At 44.2% G+C, this 21,305-nt stretch overlaps 2 long non-coding RNA genes across 2 annotated transcripts in view; one reads left to right on the top strand and one right to left on the bottom strand.

Annotated features, from left to right (window-relative positions):
- The window catches only part of LOC141085250 (uncharacterized), a 69,194-nt gene that overhangs the window by 15,117 nt on the left and 32,772 nt on the right, over positions 1-21,305 (top strand). The window lies entirely within an intron of this gene.
- LOC141085251 (uncharacterized) lies at positions 1,699-20,432 on the bottom strand. The gene is made up of 3 exons (XR_012231248.1): positions 20,266-20,432; positions 5,235-5,273; positions 1,699-1,914 (listed from the first exon to the last, which is right to left on the bottom strand). It is a non-coding gene; the product is annotated as an uncharacterized lncRNA (long non-coding RNA).

Here is a 21,305-nt window from a genome sequence, read left to right as displayed (position 1 = left end):
CGACATGAAGGCAGACAACTGGGCTTCCCCAGGAGCACGGCGGTGGTGCGGTGGCTCGGCTTCCGGGGGATGGAATGGCGGAGGGTTTTACAGGAAATTCACGTGTGTGCCCAGTTGGATCGCGCACCGGACATTCTTGTTCTTCATGTGGGGGGCAATGATTTGGCGGTGAGGCCTTTTCGGGAACTTATAAAGGACATCAAGCAGGATTGTTTGCGGTTGTGGTTGTTATATCGGGGGGTCACCATTGTGTGGTCCGAAATAGTTCCACGCAGGAGGTGGCGTTCCATGAGGTCCCTGGTAAAGGTCAACAAGGCCAGGATTAAAGTTAACAGGGCGGTGTCTTCCTTTGTGGTAAGAAACGGGGGTGTGGCTGTGCGTCACTTTGATCTTGAAAGGGGTGAAGGTGATTTTTGGTTGGCGGATGGGGTCCATTTGAATGGGGTCGGCTCCGATATTTGGACTCTTGGTCTTCAGGAAGGCATTGAGCGGGCCATTGCTTGGCGTGTTCGGGGGGTCTCGGGCCCTTGAGGTGTTCAAGGTCCCTCGTTGTGGCGGTTTTTGAAAGGGGGGGAGTCCTTGGAGTCGTTTGGAAATTTGGTTTTTGGAGATTCACTGTATAGGGTCTCCTCTGTTTATAAGTTGGTGGTGGTGATCTGGTGAAAGGTGGATGGGGAGTTCCGTAAAGAGTGCGGATCCCCTAGTTGCCTAGTGGACAGACGTGTCGGTGGTTGGTGCTCCCGAGCCTGTGGGGTAACGGCTGGGAGTAATATGTGGGGTTCTGTCCACAGCATTTTGGGGTCGATTCACCTAGATCTTGTGGCTTCAAGGACTCCTCCTCCGGGGTCAAGTTACTGTATCTATGTTATTTATAATACTTTATTGTTAATGTTGTTTGTTTACTAAAAGGCTGCTGTGGCCGTATAAATTCCAAAAGAAACCTTTGGCCTTTGGTTTTATGTTGCGGCGTATGGGATTAATTTGTGTTTGGGTGGGGGGTGCGGGGTTGTGGGTGGGTCCCGCCTCCCCCGGCTGGGAGCAACTTGACAATACCAACGTCATGCAATGTATAAAATGGCAATGGACAATTGATGGGATTCATGCTAATGTGATCGCAAATTGTTAAAATTTGTCAAGTTCAATTAATTCCCAAAAAATCAATGCCAACTTGTTTCTCATCAAGTTGATTCACTCATTTCCATTTAATTGGTTTGATTGAATAAAAAAACGTTTTATGCGATAAAAATCATTTTTGTGTCACCACATTCTGAGATCCAGGTTTATTTTTCTTAGTCCATAGTTGTTAAGCACCTTAAATGTCTCAACTAGTTTTGGTGTAGTGGTACCTCCATTCCATTTTTCCTGTACCTGGCTGTAAGGTAACTCGCTACAGCAGAAATTCGGCCACATTATTTTTCTGTAATAGACAGCTAGGAGCACAAAGGTTCATCTACCATGAAGGATTATCACAAACAAAAGATCATAATCACACTCATTTCACGTTAATCTTCAGAGTTAACAGGCTGCCGATTACCTCGATGAACAATGAATGATTTCAATAAGATTTTTTTTTTTTTTTGGGGGGGGGGTGCGAGTTTTATGATCAGAGAAGATTTAATTTTTAATTTTTGTTTTCATTCCCATTTAATTCTAATTTACTTTTCTAGAAAAGTGTGAGATCACAGAAACAGATAATAATTGTATCTCAGGACACAGCTGTGCCCTTTATTGTGTCAGATATTTAATATGGACATTGATCCTTCAAAATACATTGACCCGAATTGGGATCTCGGACAAATCCACTGTCACAAAAGCAGTTCTGAGTTCTCTTTTCAAGACACGGCTGCTTGGGAGCTTCACAGATTTCATCACAATATCCATTTCTGAGAGTACTGTGCGGTAAGCAATAAAGACCTGTAGAGTTAGAAAAAGGGTCAAATTTGCCATCACAAGTTTTGAGAAAAGAGGAAACTAAAAAAGTTGCAAAATAAGCACTGCAAAGATTTCTACTTTACAGTCTTTGTGACTTTTTTTTTATAATTTCAACTTCATTTCTTTTGTTTGTTTATTCTTACACCGTATGAGCTACTCTTCACAATTTTCCTACAATAATTTTCTGTCATGATCCATGCTAGATCAGGACTGATATAAAGCACAGGTAAACTTTTTTTTCTGTGCTTAGGTTTGATTTTTGCCCCCAGTGGCCATTAGGATTATCGCACTGTGGTGTCTTTTGTTCTAAATTTGCTCCCCAGTGGTGGTGAGCGTCATTGCACTCTGTTTCTTTAGTTAATTGCACATGTTTATGATGCAGGTGTGATTGCTGGCTCTGCTATAAAAGAGTCACAGGTGTTGCAATCACCGTTGGTGATAGTATTCATTTCAACCATCCTTGGTGGAGAAAGGAGCTGGAGAACGTTCCTTGCAGCACTGGCTTAGCCCTGGTGTGGAAGGAGTCATAGGGGATTTCCTTGCAGCTCTGACAGAGCTTGGTGGCAGCGTTTCAGGAGGAGAGCTGTATTCTGGTGGTGGACTCTGTTGCCAGGAGCAAGTGCAACAGAGTAAAGCTAAGTGGTGTTTCCCTGTTTGTGTTTTCTCTTCGTGTGTATTAGTACAGCGGTGGGTCCAGTGTCTGTGCCACCCAGCTCCCTAGCAAGGGATAGGTGTAGGGTGTGCTAGGGTGACAGGTATCCTGAGCGGCACCAGGTGCAGAACCAGCATAGGGAACGTCAGGAGTGTTAGGGACACTGACTCAGGGGAGTGCAGGAGGTCTCCACGTCCCCTTTCCCTATCGCAGGGCCCACCATTGTAACTGTTTTCCCTTCCCCTTGTCTTGTTGTTTTAGTTACTGGCCTGCGGGCCGTGTCACACAGGACTGTACCACGTGCCGCGTCTTGTTGTTTATAGTTACCGGCCTGCGAGTCGCGTCACACAGGATGGGTCCACGTGACATTTTCCAGTTAAATAAAAACATATCTTCCCTATTGTGCTTCAGCATAAAATTTGGTTTATGGAGACAACCAATATTGTTGAGGTGTTTATACCCTTATGCATGTTCAATATAACTGTGTTTCTGTAGAGATAAAAATATGTTGTATGGCTGGATAAGTCCTGGTTAGAGATAATGTGTCACCGAGGTGCCTAGCCTCAATGATTTGAAACCCAGAGAGCACATATAGTGCTGAGAGATTCCTTAATGGGCACGGATTTTAGGGCCAGGTTTTAGGAATGACTGCAAGAGCTAGGTGGGACTGGCCATTCCCTTTCCTCTAGTTCCAGGCCTTTCAATGGAAGATTGAAAGTAACCCATCTGCATTCAGAAACTCAATGGGGCTATGGAGAACACCATTGAAAGTCAACTCAAGACAACTAGCACAAGTGACCATCAAATGCAGCATATACCAAGGTGATGAACTGTCCCCATTGCTGTTCTGCCTAGGCTTGAACCCCCTCAGTCAGATAATTACAGAGTATGGCTATTGATACAAGTTCAAGAGTGGAAGCACCATCAGCCACCTCCTCTACATGGATGACCTCAAGCTGTATGCGAAAAACAAACTAGACATCAATTCACTGATCCACCTGACGAGGATCTACAGTGAAGACATCGGGATGTCCTACGGACTGGAGAAGTGCGGCCAGTTGGTAATAAAGAGAGGCAAGATAGTCAAGACCTATGGAGTGGAATTACCAGCAGGGCACATAGCAGATATACACACATGCTACAAGTACCTCAGCATCCCATAGGGATACGGTAACCACGATGAGGAGGCAAGGAAAGCAGCAACATCCAAATACCATCAAAGGGTAAGACAGGTCTTGAAGAGCTAGTTCATTGGGAAGAATAAAATTTGCGCCATCAATACATATGCCCTACCAGTTATCAGATACCCTGCCGGCATAGTGTGCTGGCCAAAAGAAGAGATGGAAGCTGCAGATGTGAAGACACAAATGCTCCTCACAATGCATGGAGGTCTCCACTCTAAGTTTAGCACCCAAAGATTGTATACCACCAGAATGGAGGGTGGTCATGGCTTGATAAGCATCCAATCCACCATCACGGATGAAACAAGGTGTATCCAGGAATACATTTGAAAAATGGCACCAAAAGATGAGATGCAGCAGCAACAACAGATCTGGAAGGAGGAACAGGAACATGACGCGCCATGGCAAGACAAGACGCTGCATAGGATGTACCATCAACAGATAATGGAGGTGGCTGACACAGAAAAACCCTAGCAATGGCTGGAGAAAGCTGGACTCTGAGACAGCACAGAGGCATTAATCATAGCGGCACAAGAGCAAGCACTAAGGACAAGATCCATAGAAGCAGGAATCTACCACAAAAGACAAGACTCAAGGTGCAGACTAAGCAACGAAACCTCAGAAACCATCCAACACATAGTGGCAGGATGCAAAATGCAAGCAGGAACAGCGTATAATGAACGCCACAACCACATAGCAGGAATTGTATGCAGGAACATCTGCACAGCATATGGGCTAAGTCCCCCTAAGTCCAGGTGGGAGACCCCAGTAAAAGTGGTGAAGAATGAAAGGGCTAAAATCCTGTGGGACTTCAAGATCCAGACGGATAAGCAGGTGAGGGCTAACCAACTAGACATTGTCATAGTAGACAAGGATCAGAAGACAGCAATGATAATAGATGTGGCAGTACCAAGTGACAGCAACATCAGAAAGAAGGAATATGAGTAGCTGGAGAAATACCATGGCCTCAAAGGAGAACTCGAGAAGATGTGGAAGGTGAAGGCAGCAGTGATTCCAGTGGTGATAGGAGCACTTGGAGCAGTGACCCCTTAAGTTGGAAGAATGACTACCACAGATCCCAAGAGCAACATCTGAGCTCTCTGTCCAGAAAAGCGCAATGCTGAGAACAACTAAGATCCTGTGCAGAAACCTCAAACTCCCAGGCCTCTGGTAGATGACCTGAGGATGAGAAAGGACAGCAAAGCCCAACCCCATTTGGGGTAAGAAGGAAGGTTTTTTTTTACATTTATATGTGTGTGTATGTATGTAAAGCATATATTCTATGTGTCTATGTACATGTGTGTGTATATACATATTTGTAAGGAGTGCATGTAAGTGAGCATGGTGTATATCTGTGTGTATCTATATACGTATATTTATTTAGGTCTGTGTGTGCAGTATGCAGTGTATGTGCATGGTATGTGTGTTCCCCAAGTTCATGCATTATTTCCTGAATAAATTCTCCTTACCTGAACATATTGGTGGTCTCTGGCTCAGACATGGCAGAACTGTGGAAATGCAAAAGTTACAGATTAGGGTTTTTTTTTTTTTGTTTTACTTTTTTCATGCTCACTGTCACCCAGCTGAGGTCACTGATATTTTCTAAGTTACTCATAAACTTTTTGGATCACAGTATGAAAATAGAAGACATCCATATAAAGGGACAATTCAATTGTTGGTGGTGTCATAATCTGCACCAAGGACTCGAGTTTGTAAAGTGGGGCACATGTTTAATATATTACACAATCTAGAAATAAATGCCAGTATTAGAATATAAATTGTTAGCTCAAAATTGGCTTCTTCCCTTAAAATTAATGTCTGACCCTTTAACAAGCCTTGGAATATCAAGGGACATTATCTAAGTCCATCATCCACCTGCAGACATCTCTTCAGGGGTGTTACTCCTCCTTAGTACAAAGCATTGTTTTGCAGTAAAAATGAGGCACCACTTGATTTGTTGATACTATGTAATGAGATGTCTATGCTATATGTGCCAATTTGTGGACACCAAGTAGTTGTTATACATTCATGGCCAAAAGTGTTAGCATCCTTGAAATTGTTCAAGAAAATGAAGTATTTCCCATAAAATTATTGCAATGACACATGTTTTGTTATACTCAAGTTTATTTCCTTTGTGTGTATTGGAGCAGCACAAAAACAGAGAAAAAAAGGCAAGTTGAACATAATTTCTCACAAAATCACAAAAATGATCCAGACAAAATTGTTAGCACCTTTCTTAAATTGTAGGTAAATAACTTTGTTTTAAGCATGTGATACCCATTGAAACTCACCTGTGGCAAGTAACAGGTATGGCCAATATGAAAATCACACCTGAAACCAGATAAAATGGGGAGAAGTTGACTCAATGTTTCCATTGTGTGTCTATGTGTGCCACACTAAGCATTGAGAACATAAAGAGGAGAAGAGAACTGTCTTAAAACTTGAGAATGAATATTGTTGAAAAATATCAACAATCTCAAGTTTACAAGTCCATCACCAGAGATCTTGATGTTCCTTTTTCCATGGTGCACAAAATAATCAAGAAGCTTATAACCCATGGCACTGTAGCTAATCTCCCTGGACGTGGACGTCAGATAACAATTGATGAAAGGTTACAACGCAGGATAGTCTGAATTTTGGATAAGCAGGTCCAACTAAGTTCCAAAGAAATGCAAGTTCTGCAGACTCATGGGGCATCAGTGTCAGCACAAACTATCTGTCCACATGGGAATTAAATGAAACGCTATACCAGGAGATCCTGGAGGACCCTACTACTGACACAGACATTAAAAAGCTAGAATGAAGTTTGCCAAAATGTACGTGAGTAAGCCAAAATCCTTATGGGAAAGTATCTTGTGAACAGATGAGAAGAAAATACAGGTTTTTGGTAAATCACAGCATTATACTGTTTACAAAAGCAGAATGAGGAATACAAATAAAAAAACACAGTACATACAGTCAAATATGGTGGAGGTTCACAGATGTTTTGGGGTTGCTTTGCTGCTTCTGGCACTGGGGACCTTGACTGTGTGTAAGGCATGATGAAATCTGAAGATTAACAAAGGATTTTAGGTGGCACGCTTATGGGGGCGTGGCCTGGCTGAGGATGAGAGCAGACATAGGGAGGGAGCGCTCTGGGAACTATAGCTTATCCTTAACTCCACTGGGCCATAACAGCGTTGATTTACAGCCTCATAACTTCCAAGATTATCCTGCTTGCATTGGTACCCACAGAAGACGGTTTTGTGGACGGAGGAGCAAATAAAAAGTCAAAGGTGGCAGCGGCGGGAAAACCAGAAGCCTTCCAAGCTGGCGCTGCAGAGTCTACTACAGGTATCCAAGCAGGCAGGGCTGCAGCCTTACATGCAGTGGAGAGGCTGGCAGAGTAGCCAGGGGATCAGAGAAGAGCTTCCAGGCCCCATATAAACAGCTGCAGGAGAAATCTGACTCCACTCAGGTTAACTCCTAAGATGCCATTAGAGAGAATGGGGGGAGTAGTGCTAGCTCCCATCCACTGCATTCCTGTACACAGGACAATCCTGCAATCTCAGCCACATTCCAACAGAGTACAGAGCCTACACTGGAGGACATCCTAACTGCCGCAAATCATTATGGCACTGCCATGTCATCCATCAGTACTCAAATAGGTCAAATTAAAGAGGAAATCTCTGGCATGAGGCAGGGCCTCCAGGAAGTTAATGATCGCATGGCAGCATCAGAAGGGAGGATTACTGACCTTGAGGATAAAGTACCACAGATATCGCAAGTTTCCCGCAGACACGAGCAGCAGCTGTCAGCTCTGTTGATGACTTGGAAAACAGACTAAGAAGAAATAATGTAAGAGTTATTGGAGTGCCGGAGATAACAGAAGGAACTAATCCCACTGAATTCTTTGAGAAATGGATTCACCAAATTTTTGATGCTGAGGTCCTGTCCCCACTTTATGCTGTGGAACGAGCCCATAGGGTTCCTACCAGACCCCTTCCACCGGGAGCTCCCCCAAGGCCAGTTTTAATGAAATTACTCCACTACAAAGACCTGTGGGCGGCCAGAAATAAAGATTCTATAATGGTAGATGGCCACAGAATATCATTTTTTCCTGATTACTCCGTTGAAATATCCAAATTGAGAGCTCAATTTACGAATGTGAAAAGGCGCCTGAGGAACCTCCAAGTTTCATACTCTATGCTGTATCCGGCTAGGCTCAGAGTGGTAGCTTGGAATGAAACATTCTGTTTTGAAAATCGTAAAGATGCTTCACATCGGCTGGACACGAATCAGCAACGGCTTAGACAAGAACAGCGATGCTGAAATATATTTGTTATGGCATGTGTCATCTAGGATCATTAGTTCGGCCATCGTCACTATAACATAACCACTATGACCCAGTGGATTGTCCACTTTGTTATCCATTATTCAGTCCCGGTGGATCTCTTTAAATTTCATATTACTTCATTTTCCGTTTTCAGAGCTGTAGGCTTGGCTTCATTCTTCGGCTTCAGGATGAACTGGTGCTCTTACATTGACTTTTTTGTCATGTTGCGGTTGCAGTTTGCAGGGTGGGTAAGGGTGGGAAGGGGTATGGTAGTGGCTGTTCTAACTGAGGTTTTTCTTTTTCATAACTTTTATGTGCTGCTGATCTTAGTGCTGCTCTCAGATGCCAGAACAGGTGGAATCCACCTGATAGTCATATTTGTTTATTCCATTTATCTGTCTCACTGTAATGATGGGTAAAGTCAACTTTCTTTTATGGAATGTTCGCGGTCTGGGGGATGCTACTAAAAGGGTGGCAGTTATGGATTATATTAGACCCCATTTTCCTGCAATAGTGTGCCTACAGGAGACTCATCTGGAACAAGATAAAATATCATTCTTGACTCGTGCATGGATGAGCTCTGGATATCACTCAACATATTCGGGTTATTCTAGAGGAGTCAGTATTTTGGTCCATAGGTCTATCCCTTTTATATTGATTGCATCTACAATAAATCAAGACGGTAGATATGTATGTATTCACTGTAAAGTTTTTAATACGGAATTGTTATTGATAATAGTACATATTCCTCCCCCTTTTAATAATTCTGTCATGAATATTATAGCTGGTATTATTGGAAGGACCCCAGGGGTTCAACCCGGTGATGTGCATGGGGGATTTTAATAACATCGTTCACCCATATCTGGATAAGCACAATGCGGATGCAAGCCTACATCACCCTATTTCTAGATTTGGGGAGATGGTGGCAGAGCTCTCATTGTTAGATCTGTGGAGAGTCAAAGCAGTTCTCGTGCTATTCTAAAACGCATAATACTCTATCTAGAATAGACTTGGTCCTGGGTTCGGAAGAAATATTGCACATGATGGACATAATTGCATACTTACCCAGAATACTATCTGATCACTCTCCCATACTAACTAGTCTTAACCTCCTACCAGGTTTGAGTCTTTCTCATAATTTGTGGTCATTCAACCCTTTTTGGTTACAGATTGTAGACATAGAGCCGACCTCGCTTGCCCTCAAACATTATTTTCGTGAAAATGATACTGGTGAAGTATCGCTTAATATGATATGGGATGCTATGAAAGCCTGTTTGAGGGGGACTTTAGTTCAGGGGGTCAGCAGGTCCAAGACTAAATCTATTCAGTTTGGAGTATTTCTTAGGGAACGTGTCCAGGCGGCAGAGCATAAATACATATCTACAGGGAAATTACGAGATTTGTTGGAGTGGAAGTGTGGCGCCCCCAGGAGTATGGTCGCCACAGTGGCATTACCTTCCTCCTAGGGAGTGTGATGTCATGCTTGGAAGCAATGAAGGGTCTCTCTATCAGTTAAATACAACACACAGCACAGTTCCCACTCCGGGCCAGCAGAGCGAGCTCTGAACCAAAACTGGGAGAAGGGCTGCTCTCTGGAGGCCAGGAAGGGGAAATTAGTTAGTTCGTGTGAGGAGGGAAAGGTGTGTGGACGTGAGGAGAGGAGCTGGAAGATTGAGCAGAGTTCGGGCTCACTTCTAGCTGTAGCGCATGATCTGGAGTCCGGTCTCCAAGGTTGTATGGATACTGATGTTCCTGCAGCAGAAACCAGAGGATTAGGAAGCTGTAAATGCTCTGTTTCCACATAAGACTCGGAGGCACAACAGCAACGTGTGAGCCAGAAGAAGAAGGCTACAGCTGTCTGCTATACGAGGGAGTTCCAAAAGAGAGCAAGCAAGAGGAACTTCAGTGTAACTCAGTACTGTATGTACCTCAAATAAGCGCTAGAAAGGAGACTACACAACCCATCTGCATAGAGAGATTCCTAAGTTGCTTCCAGGCTGGACAGCCTCTGTTCCATCTGTAATCTGGATCCTGGACTGCACTTGCACAGCAAAGTAAAGGTAAAGGAAATTGCACCCTATTGTGTCATTGCCTTCTTCCTGCAACCCCTTCAGCACTGCTACATCTCTGTGCCCAACACTGCACCCTAATCCTGAACACGTACTTCTACTGCCCTGGGACTACAGCTCTACCTGTGGGGAGCTATTACATCTTGCTGCCTTATACCACCTGTCCCAGAGGATCTGCCTGCAGCGTCGGCTTAACCCCTTCATTGCCGAGCACCACAGGTGGCGTCACGTATCATCCACTTATAAACTTTAATCAGCCATGCTTCACCCCTTTTACATGGACTCCCAGGGCCACGGACCGGGTCACTGCTACTGTGACACTTCCCTCTGAGATACCGGCCTGTTACTGAGTACCCCACTGCTCTGGCAGGCGACCCATTTTGGCATCACAAACAGGATTTATGGAGCCCGGTGCCCCCGGGTCCTGTGTGCCAGAGACTGTGTTGTGTGCCATAGACTATTTGCGCAATTGCCACCATTACCCCGCTGCTTGGCGCACGCGGGAAGCCAAAGAAGCGGGCCGTCGTGGGTGGAGCCAGACTAAAAGCACAAAAAAGTGAAGTGCTGCGTGGGAAGAGGCCAGCGCGCGGGAAGTGAGGGGCAGAGGCCTGTGTCACCCAATCAACCAGCCTGCAGAGTGGCAGCCGGTAAGCCAGCGCAACCCAGGGCCTGGCCAAACATTAACTAGGGGGGAGGAGAATGTCTGAGACAAGAGCAGATGCAGCGGTGGACGCCACCCCCCACAGCACTGCAAGATGCAGGGGCCAGCGAAGATGTGGCTCCAATGGCACCGCAGAATCCAGCAGCCAGCGCTGCCTTCAGAGCACCGCAAGAATCAGTGCCCACCGCAGCAGTCCCCATAATGCCGCTGTCCATGCCCTATATACCAGGAGCGGCCTGATTACCGCAGTACTCAAGAGAGTCACATACTCTGAGTGAATTTAAAGAGAGACTGTGCAGTTTGTTTGAGGTGTATCCTCTGTCTGAAAACCAAAAAGTGAACATCCTTATTGGGCAGCTAACTGGTGCGGCACAAAGGGAAGTAAAAGCCTGGCAGGACACTGACGAAGAGACTGTTAAAAAGATCCTGGCTAAGCTAAGAAGCACCTTTGATGCCCGCACTGCAGCTGAAATAAAAATGAGATTCTTTGGGTGTAGGCAGAGAGTGCAGGACAGTGCTATGCTCTTAACCTGCAGGAGGTGCTGCGAGCCATAAAGCAGATTGACCCTGACAGTGTGAAAGATAGAGACAGACTGTTAAAGGAGCAGTTTATTGAAGGACTCCTATCCAGTACCCACAGAGCACAGCTGCGCATCATAGCCCTACAAAACCCTGACCTAGACTTTGCAAACTTCAAAGACAGGGCTATCCGGGGACTGCATGAACAAATGTCAGCATTCCAGTGCCCCCTAGGCGCCCAGCGATCACATACCACCAAGAAGCAGCATCTTTCTCTCCCAGCCCTGTGGGGGCTGATGCACAGACTCTGGATAATGATCCATCTACAGAACTGCGCCTTCAGGTCCAAGAGCTTGCCAAAAGTATGGCTGCACTTGCCAAAACTGTGCAGTCCATGCAGGTGTCCTCAAAGGAGAAGATCCAGCTGGCCTCCAGTCCAGAGGATGTCCTGTGGCTACGGAAGAAGAGGATCCCGCCACGCCGAGGGAGAGACAACGATCGCTATGACCATAATGGACGTCCCATCTGTCGTCGCTGCTGCAAGGCAGGCCACATCTCAAGATTCTGTCATTTAAACGAGCAATGATGACCTTAGGTACTAATGTGATTGAAAATTGTCTTGCCGAGGTTATTGCTTTGTTGCAACAGGTGGCTGAGACTGCTGGTTCCAGTGAACAACGAGTCGTGCAGAAGGAGATCAAGGCCCTGATGCAAAGACAGCAAGTAGAACTGTCTGGCGGAGAAATTGGCAGCGTCAGAGTGAGTGATCCTTTCTCCATTGTGATACCCCCCAGATGTGAAATGTTAATTTGGTGTCGGGCAGCCATAGACCTCAGAGGAAAAGATTACCAAGCATTGGTAGAGCCAGTGTACTCTGATAGCCGGCCCACTGTCCTGACAGCCAGAGGGGTAGTCGATGTCCGCAAAGGGAGAGTGCCTGTACGTCTCTTGAATTGTGGGGAAGAGGAGGCCACAATACCTCGGTATGCCACAGTTGCTAAGCTGCTTACCGTCAGTAACAACGCAATATGTGATGCAGAGCCCTTGGTCTCATCCAACCAGGTGGAGGACAAAGGCTCTGTAAAGCAGCTGGAGGAGTAGTGTCAGCAGCTGCAGGTGGGAACTGACTCCACCCCTTCATACCAAAAGAGTGGGGTTTACCGAGTGACTCATGAGTATGAGCGGGTATTCAGTAAACACCCTCTAGACTTTGGGAAGGCAAAAGGGGTTCAACACCATATCCCCACTGGAGATCATCCACCCATTAAAGAAAGGTACCGGCCTATACCCCCAACACAATATCAATGTGCCAAAAGTATGCTGCGGAAAATGAAGGAGGCTGGGGTGATCATAGACAGTTGTAGCCCCTGGGCAGCTCCAATAGTCTTTGTGAAAAAGAAAGACGGTACCATGAGAATGTGTGTTGATTGTTGATTACAGCAAAATTAACAGCATTACACATAAGGATGCCTACCCATTAACCGGAATTGAAGAGTCATTAGCTGCACTTAAAACTGCTAACTATTTTTCCACCTTAGATCTCACTAGTGGATATTGGCAGGTTCGCGTGGCAGAGGCAGACAAGGAGAAAACAGCGTTTACCACACCAATGGGTCTCTGCGAGTTCACCTACATGCCGTTCGGGCCCTGCACCGCCCCAGGGACATTTCATTGGCTAATGGAGTGCTGTCTTGGACACAAGAACTTTGAGACAGTCCTGCTGTACCTTGATGATGTCATTGTTTTCTCCAAGACTTATGAAGACCATCTGAAACACCTGGCTGAGGTGTTTGAAGCATTGTCCAACTTTAGCCTGAAGGTGAAGCCATCCAAATGCCACCTCCTGAAGCCCAAGGTACAGTACCTCAGTCATGTGGTGAGTGCAGAAGAAGTGGCACCAGATCCTGACAAAGTCACTGTCATCCGAGACTGGCAGAATCCCAGCAACCTCCATGAAGTGCGTCAATTCCTCAGGTTGGTAGGCTACTACCGAAGGTTCATCAAAGGCTTCACTGAGATAGCCACGCCTATGCAAAATCTTCTGGTGGGCCAGCCCAAGAAAGCAAGGAAGAAGAGTCCTACATTTGAATGGAATGAGGAATTGGAGAGGTCCTTCACTCGACTGAAGATGGCTCTCACAGGAGATGAAGTGCTGGCCTACCCAGATTATGACCAATCATTTGTTTTGTATACTGATGCCAGCAACGTGGGACTGGGAGCAGTACTGTCACAGGTACAGAATGGCAAAGAAAGAGTGATCTCCTACACCAGCAAGAAGCTTTGTCCCACTAAAAGGAACCCTGACAACTACAGTTCCTTCAAACTGGAGTTCCTCACCATAGTCTGGGCTGTGACTGAACGATTCAAGCATTACCTAGCTTCAGCCAAGTTTACCGTCTTCACGGACAACAACCCGTTGACTCACTTGGAGACTGCAAAGCTAGGCGCACTGGAGCAGCAATGGATGGCCCGGCTGTCTAACTATGAATTTACCATCAAGTACCGAGCGGGGCACAAGAATGCCAATGCTGATGCGCTGTCCAGAATGCCCAATCTGCCAGATGCAGGAGAAGACCATGAGGCACTCGAAGAAATAGTATTACCTGCCTTCCACCGGCCAATTGCGGCCCAACGTGCCCAAGGAGTGAGAAACAGATGATCTATCATGAAAGAGGCCACCCTAAATCCATTGCCTCATCATGACTGGGCAGAAACCCAGGATGGCGACCCCGCAGTCCGCCTGGTAAAGGAGCTACTGTCACAAGCTGACTCACGCCCAGATCCAGATGCTCCTGAAGAAACCCAGCAGTTGTGGAAGGAAAGAGGCAGGCTTTTCATCTATGAGGGAAAGCTGTGTAGGAGGAGTATCAATGCCCGCACTCATGAGTTGGTCTGGCAAGTGGTAGTCCCAAAGAGAGAGGCATCAATGGTCTTGGAGGCATACCACAATAGAGCTGGACACTTCGGATGGAAGAAGTTGGAGTCCTTGCTCCGGGAGAGATTCTACTGGGCTGGTATGAGGAAGGCCAATGAAAATTGGTGCCGGGAGTCCACTGTGGACAATGCAACCTGCGCAGGAAGGACCGTAACAGCCAGCGAGCTCCTTTGCAGCCAATAATAACCAAACAACCACTTGAGTTGGTCGCCCTGGACCATGTGAAGCTGGTTCCAAGCCATTCAGGCTACGTTTATGCTCTTACCATCGTTGACCACTACTCGAGATTCCTGGTAGTCGTGCCTGTCAAGGATCAAAGCGAGTGCTTACAGATCAAGGTCCAGCCTTTGAGGCGGAAGTGTTCCAGGAATTCTGTAACTTGTACGGTTGTACCATCCACAGACCAATGGCATGTGTGAAAAGATGAATCAGGTGGTGATCGATCTACTGAAGACCTTGCCTTTGGAGGAGAGGAATATGGCCAGAGAAGTTGCCAGATCTGGTAGACCTCAACAATCACATTCCTGTGAATTCCACCAACTGCACTCCAGCCTACCTAATGAGAGCGAGGCCTGGCAAGCTGCCTATTGATTTGGATATGGGAGTCCTAACACCTGAAGTGACATCACCAGATGCTGACTGGGATATAGAGCAGCAGCAACAGTACCGTAGAGTACAAGAGTGCGTAGAAAAGAGTCTAGCTCAGGCGAGACAAAAACAAGAAAAGAACTACAATCAACATGCACCAGCAGTCCCCTTGTCACCAGGAGAACAAGTCCTAAAGAGGAAAAGGAGGATGCATAAATTGGATGACCGGAGGAATAGGAAGCTGTAAATGCTCTGTTCCCACATAAGACTCAGAGGCACAACAGCAACGTGTGAGCCAGAAGAAGAAGGCTACAGCTGTCTGCCATACTGAGAAATACACAAACAACAATGGAACCTATAACCCATAACCACAAAGCTGCATATTTTCATTAGATATAAAGATATTTTATTAAATACAAAAAGGACTACAATTATTTACTTCATGTGATAACCATAAACAGAGAGCAGATGGTAAAAATCCAAATGCACCGGTAAAACTACAACGCACTGTGACATGGTCCAGCAAAAAACACCACCCTATAAAACATACAGTCATATGTTAAAGTTTGGGCACCCCTATTAATGTTAACCTTTTTTCTTTATAACAATTTTGGCTTTTGCAACAGCTATTTCAGTTTCATATATCTAATAACTGATGGACTCAGTTATATTTCTGGATTCAAATGAGGTTTATTGTACTAACAGAAAATGTGCAATCTGCATTTAAACAAAATTTGACCGCAAAAGTATGGGCACCTCAACATAAAAGTGACATTAATATTTTGTAGATCCTCCTTTTGCAAAAATAACAGCCTCTAGTCACTTCCTGTAGCTATTAATGAGTTCCTGGATGAAGGTATTTGTGACCATTCCTGTTTACAAAACAATTCCAGTTCAGTTAAGTTTGATTGTCGCCGAGCATGGACAGCCCGCTTCAAATCATCCCACAGATGTTCAATGATATTCATGTCTGGAGACTGGGATGGCCATTCCAGAACATTGTAATTGTTCCTCTGCATGAATGCCTGAGTAGATTTGGAGCGGTGTTTTGGATCATTGTCTTGCTGAAATATCCATCCCCCGCGTAACTTCAACTTCGTCACTGATTCTTGCACATTATTGTCAAGAATCTGCTGATACTGAGTTGAATCCATGCGACCCTCAACTTTAACAAGATTCCCGGTGCCGGCATTGGCCACACAGCCCCAAAGCATGATGGAACCTCCACCAAATTTTACTGTGGGTAGCAAGTGTTTTTCTTGGAATGCTGTGTTTTTTAGCCTCCATGCATAACGCCTTTTTGTATGACCAAACAACTCTATCTTTGTTTCATCAGTCCACAGGACCTTCTTCCAAAATGTAACTGGCTTGTCCAAATGTGCTTTTGCATACCTCAGGCGACTCTGTTTGTGGCGTGCTTGCAGAAACGGCTTCTTTCGCATCACTCTCCCATACAGCTTCTCCTTGTGCAAAGTGCGCTGTATTGTTGACCGATGCACAGTGACACCATCTGCAGCAAGATGATGCTGCAGGTCTTTGGAGGTGGTCTGTGGATTGTCCTTGACTGTTCTCACCATTCTTCTTCTCTGCATTTCTGATATTTTTCTTGGCCTGCCACTTCTGGGCTTAACAAGAACTGTACCTGTGTTGTTCCATTTCCTTACTATGTTCCTCACAGTGGAAACTGACAGGTTAAATCTCTGAGACAACTTTTTGTATCCTTCCCCTGAAAAGCTATGTTGAATAATCTTTGTTTTCAGATCATTTGAGAGTTGTTTTGAGGAAGTGGCCACCTTAAATACCTTTTCTCATGATTTGATATACCTGGCTATGAAGTTCAAAGCTCAATGAGGTTACAAAACCAATTTAGTGCTTCAGGAAGTCAGTAAAAAGTCGTTAGGAGTGTTCAAATCAAGAAAATGATAAGTGTGCCCATACTTTTGCACCGGTCAAATTTTGTTTAAATGCAGATTGCACATTTTCTGTTAGTACAATAAACCTCATTTGAATCCAGAAATAGGGTTGCCCAAACTTTAACATATGACTGTATATATCATGGTAAAATGCCATATGAGGGAGTTCCAAAAGAGAGCAAGCAAGAGGAACTTCAGTGTAACTCAGTACTGTATGTACCTCAAATAAGCGCTAGAAAGGAGACTACACAACCCATCTGCATAGAGAGATTCCTAAGTTGCTTCCAGGCTGGCCAGCCTCTGTTCCATCTGTAATCTGGATCCTGTACTGCACTTGCAAAGCAAAGTAAAGGTAAAGGAAATTGCACCCTGTTGTGTCATTGCCTTCTTCCTGCAACCCCTTCAGCACTGCTACATCTCTGTGCCTAACACTGCACCCTCTTCCTCAACACCTATTTCTACTGCCCTGGGACTACAGCTCTACCTGTGGGGAGCTATTAGATCTTGCTGCCTTATACCTTCTGTCCCAGAGGATCTGCCTGCAGTGTCGGCTTAACCCCTTCATTGCCAAGCACCACAGGTAGCGTCACGTATCATCCACTTATAAACTTTAATCAGCCACACGTTTCACCCCTTTTACATGGACGCCCAGGGCCACGGACCGGGTCACCGCTACTGTGACACTTCCCTCTGAGATACCGGCCTGTTACCGAGTACCCCACTGCCCAGGCGGGCGCCCCAGAAGGAGGCACAAAAGGGGTATGACTCTCACATTAAAGAAAGAGCTAATACCAAAATATTATTTTCACAGCACAGATTTTTTGAAGAAGGGGAGAAGGCAGGCCACCTCTTAGCAGTAATTTCTAGGGCACAGAGGGGGAATTCATTTATTGGAGCACTCAGGGATCAAAATGGAGTATTGGTTAATTGTCCTGACAAAATCTTAACAATTTTCTCTGAATTTTATAAAGAGCTTTACAGCTCTAAGTTACAATCTAACAAAGAACAAATAATGTCTTACATGGATATTATTTCATTGCCCACACTTTCAGACACGGACAGGATTTACTTAAATAGCCCATTACAGTTGGAAGAATTATAAGATGCGGTTGTATCTATGCCCAATAATAAATCACCGGGTTCAGATGGCATACCTGCGGAGATTTATAAAAAGTTTGGAGATGTTTTACTTCCCCAGCTCCTTAAGACCTTTCAGGGGGTGGCTGGGACTGGTTCTCTACCCCCATCAATGCAGGAGGCTCTAGTTGTAGTTATCCTTAAACCAGACAAAGATCCTTTATTGCCTGATGCCTACAGATGTTAAAATTATTGCCAAAGTATTAGCCACCAGAGTGATATCTTCCCTAATCCATACAGATCAATCTGGATTTATGCCCTCCAGATCAAATATTCGATGGTTATATCTTAATTTACAATTACCGGCCGACAACTCGGGAGACAGGGTGGTCTGCTCTCTTGATGCAGCCAAGGCATTTGATTCTGTTGAGTGGGAATTTCTCTGGGCTGTACTACATACATTTGGGCTGGGGGATTCATTTATCTCTTGGGCAAAGGGGTGTCTCAACATACTTCTATATGGAATACCCCTACCCTTTCTAATCTCAGCCGCTTGGAGGGTTTTGAGAGCTGGGCCCGAAGAGGGATACGTAGAATTGAACATATATTGGAGGGAGATAGAATTAGAGATTTTACTTATTTGCGTATGGAATTTGGGATCCAGAATTCTGAATTTTACAAGTATTTACATTGCAGGAAAACCTATGCCACAGAATAAGATTATACGGCGTATTGAAAAATCCACAGGAACAGCTGGGATGATTTCTCATTTATATACTGTAGGGACATACTGCATTTGGTGCTTCTGAATCATCCTGTACGTGCGAAGGAGAGGTGGGAGCAAGATATTGGTCCTATTGAGGACAATTTATGGTCAGAAATATTAGAAAGAGTTCCCGGACTCTCGCTGGGAGAAGCAAATCGTTTGTCACATTTATACGTAATTCATCAAGTTTATCGCACTCCCAAGTTTTTGTTCGATATTGGAGTTAGGCCCGCTCCTCTTTGTCCAAGGTGTCGAACAAACACAGCCACCCTACTGCACATGTTATGGTCGTGTCCAAATCTTTAAGCGTTCTGGAGAGGAGTAATAGGGATAATTAATAGAGTATATTCGGTTGAGCTGAGAAGAACCCCCTTTGTATGCATCCTAGGATATATAGAAGACTTGCCAATAGAAGAGGTCGGGAAGTTAGCTGTATCTAGAATGCTTTTTATGGCCAGAAAATTGATAGCCCAGTATTGGATCTCCCACCAAACCCCCTCAATTGCAGAATGTGTAATTAAAATTAACTGGTTAGTTAATTTGGAAAGAGGTATATATCGCAAGAGAGAATCTATTTCCAAATTTGAAAAAATATGGGCATGTTGGATTGATCATTCTGGTCTTGCGTCGAGAGAGCTGACCAGGTTCAGGTTGGGTCTATCCTGATACGATGATATAAAGGTGGAACAAGATTTGACTCTGACAGAGATGATTACATTATAATTTGATTTGGCTTACAATAAGGAGACTTCAGATATGTAGCTCTTTAATTGAGACTTATACTAACCTGTTGTTATCTTCCTTTGTACTGTTGTAACAATTTTCAGAGCGGCACTATATGTAATCAGCTATACCATTTTACCATTAAAATATTGTTTGCATTGGGGTTGTAAACTGGGAGAAAGGGGAGAGCGGGGTTAGAGGTGTATGTACCTCTATTGCGGGTTGTTGTTTTCTTTGTTTTTCCTTTTTGTATTAAAAATTTCAATAAAAATTACTTTAATTAAAAAAAAAGGATTTTGGGTGGCAATGTAGTGTCCCATGTCAGAAAGCTGTGTTTGCTTCCTAGGTCATGGGTCTTCCAGCAGGACAGTGACCCCAAACATACTATAAGAAGGCCCCAGAAATGGATGGAAACAAAGTGCTGGAGAGTTCTGAAGTGACAGCAAAGATTCCAGATCTAAATCCCATTAATCACATGTAGAGAGATCGTACAATTTCTGTTGGGAGAAGGCACCTTCACATACGAGAGACCTGGAAGAGTTTGTGAAAGAAGAGTCATCCATAATTCCAGTTGAGAGGTGTAAGAAGCTTGTTGATGGTTATAGAAAGCGATTGATTGCAGTTATTTATTCTATATAGTGCAAACAAATATTAAGTTGAGGGTGCCAACAATTTTGTTTGTCCTATTTAAGGATTTTTTTGTGAAATAATGTCCAATTTGCCGTTTGTTTAAATTTTTTTTGTTGTTCCAATACACCTAAAGGAAATAGTGTATAGCAAAACTTGTAATTATGGTATTTTTTCTGGGAGAAAAATTTCATTTTCTGGAACAATTTCAAGGATGCCAACACTTTTGGGCTATGACTGTATGTATTTCAGCCTGAAATGGAAAAGGTGGGCAGTGGGCACAAAGAAAACGAAAATTCTGTCATACCAAGTATCACCAGTAGAAGAAGTCTCAGCAGAGCCATCGGCAATTACTTAGTCTGAAAAATATCAACTGCATGCATTATATAATCAGCTCTTTATACCAATCAGCAGCTGTTAAAGCAAATGCATAAAAACATTATTTCAACTAATCAATGAAACGTGAGAGAAGATTCTTGCAGCCTGAACCGTATGAATCGGACACATGATGCTTTATTGAAGCCGTATATGTTTTATTCTGAAACAGCTTATTGTTCAGATGATAGAAATTTAGCAAAATATTAAAATTCTTTTATTTGTGTCAGTTTAATATTTTTTTCTGCGAAGGACAATGATATAATAAACCCAATATTCATTTATGTAACTCAATGCCAGAGGTGCAATACCTGACACGTACATTAAATGGAGTGGCGCTGTTTCTGGAAAAAGTGAAGTCCTCTGCATTTTACGGAACTTATTGTTTGTTTTCTGAGATAGCTCATTCCTTATTATTCTTACAAATCCTAACAAGTCACAGGTGAAAAATATAGTAACTCACTGATACGTCTTAGGAAATCAGGTGAGGTTTCGACAACTTCCACGATTAACAATATGATATATTTATATTTTGTCGTCCAGCAAGGAGACAACGCAAAGTCAACTTGTTGTCTGACTTTTGAATGCACTGCCAGACGTTTTATACTCCTAGAATACAGTAAATATTCAAGTACATTTGTCTCTTTCTTATTGGTTAGAATCTATATGCATAAGCAGCAACTTTTTGAAATGTTGAATAACAAATAACAGTCTCCTGAATGTGTCCACTTATCTCTAGCTAAGCCACAGGTGTAGAAAGTCACAAGTCTTGCACAAGGTTGTAAGCAAACATTATTTCCCCTGCTGTAGGCACAAGCATTTTTGGAGCATATTTTGCTACAACTTTTAACTCTTGATTTTCTGGACACTACGTGTCCTGAATATGTAATATATTCAGCAGCAGATCCCGTTGGTACAATCAGATCTGACATACCCAGGATCACACACAAACACCTGTGACATTTACTTAAC

Source organism: Dendrobates tinctorius, unplaced genomic scaffold (genome assembly GCF_039654945.1).
Source record: "Dendrobates tinctorius isolate UK_male_01 unplaced genomic scaffold, ASM3965494v1 ptg000028l, whole genome shotgun sequence".
Taxonomy (NCBI): domain Eukaryota; kingdom Metazoa; phylum Chordata; class Amphibia; order Anura; family Dendrobatidae; genus Dendrobates; species Dendrobates tinctorius.
The sequence above is the reverse complement of the archived record's forward strand: the minus strand, read 5'-3'. Positions and strand labels throughout refer to the sequence as shown.